At 39.8% G+C, this 7,446-nt stretch overlaps 1 protein-coding gene across 1 annotated transcript in view; it reads right to left on the minus strand.

The window, feature by feature from the left end:
• The window catches only part of LOC132911283 (uncharacterized), an 87,141-nt gene extending 80,016 nt beyond the window's left edge, over nt 1–7,125 (minus strand). Inside the window, exon 1 of the mRNA XM_060967847.1 lies at nt 6,974–7,125. The gene's annotated coding sequence lies outside the window, so the exon portion shown is untranslated. The remainder of the gene's footprint in view (nt 1–6,973) is intronic.
• Between the last annotated feature and the right edge of the window lie 321 nt (nt 7,126–7,446).

Here is a 7,446-nt window from a genome sequence, read left to right on the forward strand (position 1 = left end):
TCCTTCATCTCCATAAACCCCTTCATCTCCACTCGATGAATTGATCCAGCACCTGAACTCGAGGAAACGGAAGTTCTGGACTCCTGATGAATATCCCGAACGAGGGCTGTCGAGTACCGATGGCCCCTTTCGGCCCCATACATATTCGAGTGGCGTCCTCCCGGTTTGATCCACCGAAAGCGGCCGTTTTTGTGATGGAAATGTCTCTCCGGTGTTGCTCCGCTCGTTCTCCCCAACTCGTCACGAATTTCCTACCCTTGGTTCCCGGATAAACACCTCCGGTCCGACCGGAAGGTGGAAAGAAAATCAATGCCGGTTTTTTTCCGATTGACGCGACGTTGGAAATCGAACGACGATCACGATCGACTCGCGTTACTAATATTTAATCGACTTGATCGCGGCAATTCGTTACCGCTTCGAAAATAATTGTCGAGACGAGATGATTCTCTGGAGTAGAAGGTTGGCTATCGAGCCAAGTGGTTGTTGCTTCCTGTTCCCGTGGAAATTGAAAATTAAAACAGGTCAGGCCAAGTCGGCCTGCAAAGATAGCTTGCATCGCGTCAAGATAGATGACGAAAGATTCTTCCTCTGGTTTCACAGAAAATTGCTAGGGCAGATAGGATGAGATACTAATGCAATTTCTTGTTCCGAGATGGATCAATTTGGTTTGAAGAATTATATGGGTAATTTTAACACGGGGAAATAATCGTTGATTTTTAAGTGGAACTGAAAGTTTCGTTCCCTCTAGTATTCAAGCGTAAAATTAACCAAACGATGAAAGAGGATGAACATCGACGATAATGCTTTTCTTTATTTGATTAAATTGCAAATTATTGTAACGTTTTATTTCACTTGTATCGCCACCCGTTTTCTGCCAAAGGAATTCCAATTTTCTCGACAAATGGTCAAACGTTTCGCTTCAGTTCACGTTTCGAACCTTTTTAAACTACGTTCTGCCAGCGCACCGCAAAAAAGCACGCACATGCTTCCCTCAGAAAGAGATCTTGCTTTCATACACGCGTAGATATAATATTTATACCAGCAGATGCAATCGTTCGTAAATAACATTCGATTGCACTGACGAATTCGATACTTTGTAACTACTGAAACAATACTTTTTATCTGCGTCGCACAGAATAAAATACAAAAGAATCCTTTACAACGTAAAACACATATTGCAATGTTACACAATCTATGTGTTATTGTCTTCCATTGACATTTATACCTTCATCGTTCGTGATATAACAATTTTTAATTGCTGCTTTGTAACGATGAATGGAAGATTCTGCGAATAACGTGATTTGCAAAGTATTTAAAAATAACAACGTTTTTAAAATGTTTGATATCTCAAAATCCTACGCTCCCTTTTGTATAATCTACAGAATGTGTCTCGTTAAATTTGCCAGCGATTCAGCAAGTATCAGGGAAAAGTCCCTTTCAATGGACCTTCGGGTATAAAAACCGGTACTTTTTCCAGGCAACCATAACAGCGATCCAATAACGGCATGTACTCGTTATTTCAAACCTCCTCGCAATTTTCCAATCCACGAAAATCGATCTGCACTATGGAAATAGAATTCTGTTACAATATTCTATGTCCTTATTGTCTTATATGTTTTTACTTTTTCGTTGTATGTGTCCGCGGATCCCTTTGCATTTACTTCCTAATAACGATATCGTTCTAAGAATATTAGAACGATATTGTTTTATTTTATTTATAAATATGCGAAAGGCACCAAATATTCACAGGTCCCTCCACTGTATTTTTGAAAGTGTTGATAATACACACGAAGGAATAAAATTCTTCTCTTAAATTTATCTCGTGGATGATTTGCAAAAATTCATAGAGAAACCTTGTAAAGAAATTTCTTATGCGAAGGACAATATTTTTCCCAACAACGGGTGCCGATCCAACAACTGAAACCTACAAGGGCTTTAATTACGCCCGCTGCAAATATTTGCATTTCAAGTGGCTTTTGCTTGCCTGCATAATGTTTGACACAGTTGCAGCAACAGAGATGGGCTTAGCTGCCGGAGCACGCTTCTAAGTGCTACTACGAGAGGCCACTTTGTGAACCATGTAACTCCATGATACTAACAATGAAAATCGTTAAAAAATTTCACATCGAATTTCCGTACATACGCAGTTTTCTACGGCCAATGGAAAAAAATCTAATGACCGATTTCCATTTAGTACTGGACAACTCTGGTCAAGCGACTTCTCGATAATCCGAGTGCACTCCGCTCATCGTTTCGTTATCCATTCGCTCGTGAAATGTTTTCAATTTTCAGGATATGGCTTTTATGGAGGTTACCCGAGCAGCTGAAGCAGCTTGAAATCCCTTCGAATAATTTCCAGCGCTCCTGTAACGGGATCGTTTCCCATTTGATGAGTTTTGACGAAGTACCATCGAAATGGTATTCTGCCTTCTTGGCGATCTTCGTCGTGGCGTATTTCGTATAACAAGAATACCACGTAACATCGCGAAATTGGGACAACGTCCGTCAAACTGCGATTAAACTTACAAACTCTGTCCCTTGGTCGTTGTTATCAGTCGGCCTGGTTGGAAAGAGTCGTTGAAACGGATCTTTGTCTCCTTAGTGAGTCGTGTGTTCAAGTATTTTAGCACTCTGCTGCAGTATATCTTGAGTGAATTAGAGGTTTTGTATGATACGAAGGATAGCACGAAAGTAGAGCAAAGTTATATAGAACTGGAGTCTAAAATCGGAAACACAGGGGCGCAAGTGTTATCAGTTGCTCCATTTGTAATGACTGTATCTGCCTATCGACCTACGTTCCGCGATAAAACACACTTGACGTATATCCAGCTCGACCATTCGCAACGCACAAATCAGTCGACGTTGGATCACATGGTTTGATTTTTCTTGGAATCCTGTTCACGAGCAAGTTTCTTCATGAACAGATTACATTCCCCGGGAAACGCCGAATGAAAGCGGCAGGAAATTTGCTGGAAATCAAGTTAGAAAGTAACGTGTTAGCGTCGAATAATTTCATTGAACTCTGTACGATGAGCTTTCCAATATCAAGCTGGATTGTGTCCCGTTTGAAAATCCGATTGGCTATTCCCGGTTCGTTATCTGATTTGTCCTGTTATTTTGCGAAGGAAATGGAAAGAGAAGCAAGGCAGACAGAACACAGCGTTTTTTGTGTCCGATGGAAAACTCTGTTGCGATCAATCGGCCCGCATCGTTCTACGGGGACATCGAGAGTAAGTATCGCCGCAACAGCTTTTCGAAAAAAAATTTATTCCGCGCCGCTCGCTAGCTGGAAAGGGTTTTATGTACGGCAAGCTTTCACAAGCAATTTCCCGGGGGTGAGCGAATAACTGCGTATATCCCGTAGGTGAGGTCTCTAACGTCGTTTTAACGACGCTGCGCTGTCGAGAGCGCTATGCGAACCAACGACGAGAAACAAGATTTTCGTTCGACCTACCAGCGACAAAAATAAAACTGTATCGGAAAATCCCGATACTCTTCCACGATCCTCGTCGTAACATTGCTACGCATTTAAACAGGATTAGCGCAAACTGTCAGTACTCGTGAATTTTGCAGCAGCATCCTATCTTTGCAAAAATTCGTACGTATCTACCGACTAATACACCCGAAGAACAAATTTCTCCAAAGTTATTGAATTGGCACTGTGAAAAACTACCTCAGATTGTGTGTTTCGAAGTTTTCTAAAACCTCTCATTCGTATCTTCTCTCATTACATCTTTGGCACATTTTTGCCCTGAAAGGGACATCGAGACTCTTTCTTCTGGATAAAGAACTATAAATACGAAAATAATACCAAGAAACTAAAATGCATTGTCCAAATTCGACAAATAACTATTAGGTGATACATCATCCGAGTATTGTCTAGCCAGACAGTAGAAGTGCTAGATTCTATCTTTCAAAGACCACAAAATATTAAAAGTGTCACGAATCATACAGTCGAAGCCTTTAACACAACTATAATTTATTCAGAACCGCTTAATAGCATTCAAATGTAAAGGTAATGATATTTTTTGTGGCAGAATACACCCGGAAAAGCTACGAATTTTCTTACGAATGTACTTTTAAAACGTAATAGGATACACGGCCTTTAAAACGCGGTTTACTTCATGCCGATTTCTCAAATGGTTGCCGAGATACGGGGCCTCAAATTGCAAGCGTACAAGCGCTGAATTCTTGGATGCACCGTGACCTACTTTTTTCCAGCAACAGTAAAAAAAACTGTTGCGTCAGCGTTTGCCTCTGACCAATGCACGCAGTAGGATGCGAGTTTGAGGCAGGTTAGTGACGTCGTGCGTCAGATACGAGAAGTGAGACAAATTAAGCCTCGCTTTGAACGACGATATCTCGGAAACCGGAAGACGCTTCGGGACGAGACACAGAGCATTTTACGGGAGGGTGACACTGCTTTTAACGATATTCATTTGGCCCAGAAAGAGTGGCTATGTTCTGAATTATTGTGGATTAAAGTAAAAGAGGATTTGATAAAATATTGAAGGGATTATGGAGATTTTTTATGAGTTTCTGAAATAATTTTTTAATAAAATCATATGAGGGTAGATATTATGAATGTTGCAAAGATGGAAGTTGCCTTGAAAATAATGTTATAACTACTATGAGAATTCATTGATTTCCTAAGCAGGGCAATTCAAGGTGATTTCCACTTTGACAGGAAAACCAAGCTTATTCTGCGCAATCGGAGGATCGAAACGACAGTTTGATATGACAGATAGGAGGCAAGGAAATTAAATGAAATCCTGAAATTCGAACGAAACAAGACTCACGTCGCGGAGAAATGATTCTTGTATCGACTTGTTGTCGTTTTACACAAAACGCAGCCGTGCTCGTGACAAGGCGGAGAACGAAGTATTTTATTGTCAGAATGAGCGAAGACGCAAACGACAAAAAGCAATTACGTATAGTTATTGAGTTTTCAAAGAAATAATGTGGAAAGGTGAGAATGTTCTCCTCGCTGGTAAAGTGATAAAACAGGTACACGCGGAAACTGGAATAAAGAAGAAAGAAACGGAAATGATCTCATTAACCAGGTCGGAATTCAGCGGACCATATAATATTGACAGAATCGCTTGGAAGAAATTCCAAGCGTTTTTCTCGGTCTGGAAATCCTTTCTCGTGTTTCTGAAACCAATGCATTTCACTGAACAATTTCTAAATTTGCGCTTCAAATTCTCCTTAAAAAATGAGAAACGCTTGTGAAATAAAATACGAACATTTGAGAATTTCTTTTTGAAGAAACGACAGCCTACATATCAGGATTCGAAATGCAGTGTTTTGGGAAACTTCGTAACTTTCATTTTAGGTTTGATGAATATATAACGTAAAAAAAATTACTAAAACGTTAGAAAACATCTCCCAAAGATTAATAAAAATCTATATCGAAATATTCAAATCGATTTTTGCAATTTGTTTGGTCGATCATTATCGAGATACAACTTGAAAGATGAGCAAGGAACCACATACAGCAAAGTCTCATCTGTTGCACGCGAAGGATTAATTTCAGGTGGTGACGAGAAGATCTTGTTTGCAATTTCTTGCCCCACGGGTATTAGTTCAACGAAATCTTCAGGTCTGAAATTTCGCCCCACCTCAATTCGCGTGCATATACCGACATGTTTGTATGACGTACGATCCCTACGATTCTAGGGAACTTTAGCATCTGCTCGTTTCTTGTCTACAAATCCTTCAGAGCTAACAGTTATGATCAATAAGAAAAATAAGAAAAAATCCTCCCAATTGCTAGAACAGATTTCATCACCCTTAATGTTACTTCTTACTCTACTCTCTTACTCGCATTATCGTAACTATTGTTGCAAATATAAATGTTTAGAAACTTTTTTGAGAAAATTGTTATACTTGAAATTTGACAATTTTAATTTAACGACTTTTAATTTGAATATCCAAAAATTGGACGATTCGCAATTTGAAAATTCGTAAATTGGAACATTTGAAATTTGAAACGAAAACTTCCATTTAGAATTTGCTAGCGCCACGGGCAAAACTTCTCTTCGTTCGTACTAAGAAACTTTCGACAGCCGAAATTATTCCGAATGTTTCACAACAGTATTGGTAGTGTAGCGTAGAAAACGACGCAAGTTTGTCAGGAGGGAAAGTCAGGAATCCGGAGTATCAAAATTTAATAACCATCCCCCTGAGATCCCGTGAGCGGAAGCTCGACACCCGTACTTCAACCCTTCGAGGGTTACCTCATGGAACTTTCAGAATTAATCCGAGCTAACTCGGAAACGACTCTGTTTCTGCTTAGACAAAGTTCAAATGCCGTCGCCAGCGTGCTATCTGACCCGGAGGCTTTCTAGGATTTCCACGCTCTCCTAGCCCCAACTATCCTCTTCTACTCTTCCCCTATACACCACTGTTTTCTCTACCTCATTTAAGGTTACGTCCCGTGAGAAGTTGCGCCGGACCTCGTTCAAACTTTCTTGAGAAATCGGCGAGTCGAAATTAATTAGCAACAGAGACAATGATCACCACCAGCCTCCTTGCCCGCTTTCACTCGTAACTGGCAATCAAAATTTATTCGCAAGTTTCTGTTCTTCTCGAGCATCCTTCTCAAGCGAAGTTAGAAGAAATCTTCAACAGAACTTCGACTAATGGCGTAGTCGTAGAAAATGGTACTGCTAATTGTACCAGAAGCATCGTAATTTGTAAGTACTGATGAAGATCTTGCTTCGATTAAGTAAAACTGAACTCTGACAGAATATTTTTTTTTTTTTACTATAAACGATAATATGTTAAAGCGAAGTTGAGTTAAAATTAAGTATGAAATACTGTTAAGAAAGGAATTTCTTTGACAATTAATTTCCACCCTTACACAAATTATAAAGGTACAGTATTATAATAATGAGTTTGCGAGAAGCTAGTACCGTGAGTTCCAGACGGAAGAATAAAATTTCGTTATTCGAGATGGAAAGAAACTCACCTTGACCCAGAATTTCTGTTTAAGTTTCCACGATTATTCAGTCACACTCCCCCGTCGTTCTGGATTTGCCTCACTTTGCCTTCTGTTTCCACCCTGAATCGCGTTGTCCCACGGGTGTTCAACTACTTCCTACAAAAGATCAAAATAATGCTTATCAATCTCCGTGGCGAACAGTAAACGAGAATTTCGTGTTTTAAGGTTAAGTGGAAAGCGGGGTCGCGGCATTGCCAATTGTTTTCTAAACGCAGCCTTATTTTCAATGGTTCTCTAATCGCTCGTGAAATGGCACACACTCGAACATTATCGCTCCCCTATTCTTTACCTAATTAATCCGTTCTTAAGACGAACGCTATGGTCTACATCTTTTAGTAGACCAGGCAATTTTTATTCCATAACGTAGTCACGATATTTTTACGATTTTTACGACATAAAGAGTTTTAACAATTTTTTAGAGAACATAGGAGAACAATTTT

The sequence above is a fragment of the Bombus pascuorum genome, chromosome 10 (genome assembly GCF_905332965.1).
Source record: "Bombus pascuorum chromosome 10, iyBomPasc1.1, whole genome shotgun sequence".
Classification (NCBI taxonomy): Eukaryota; Metazoa; Arthropoda; class Insecta; order Hymenoptera; family Apidae; genus Bombus; species Bombus pascuorum.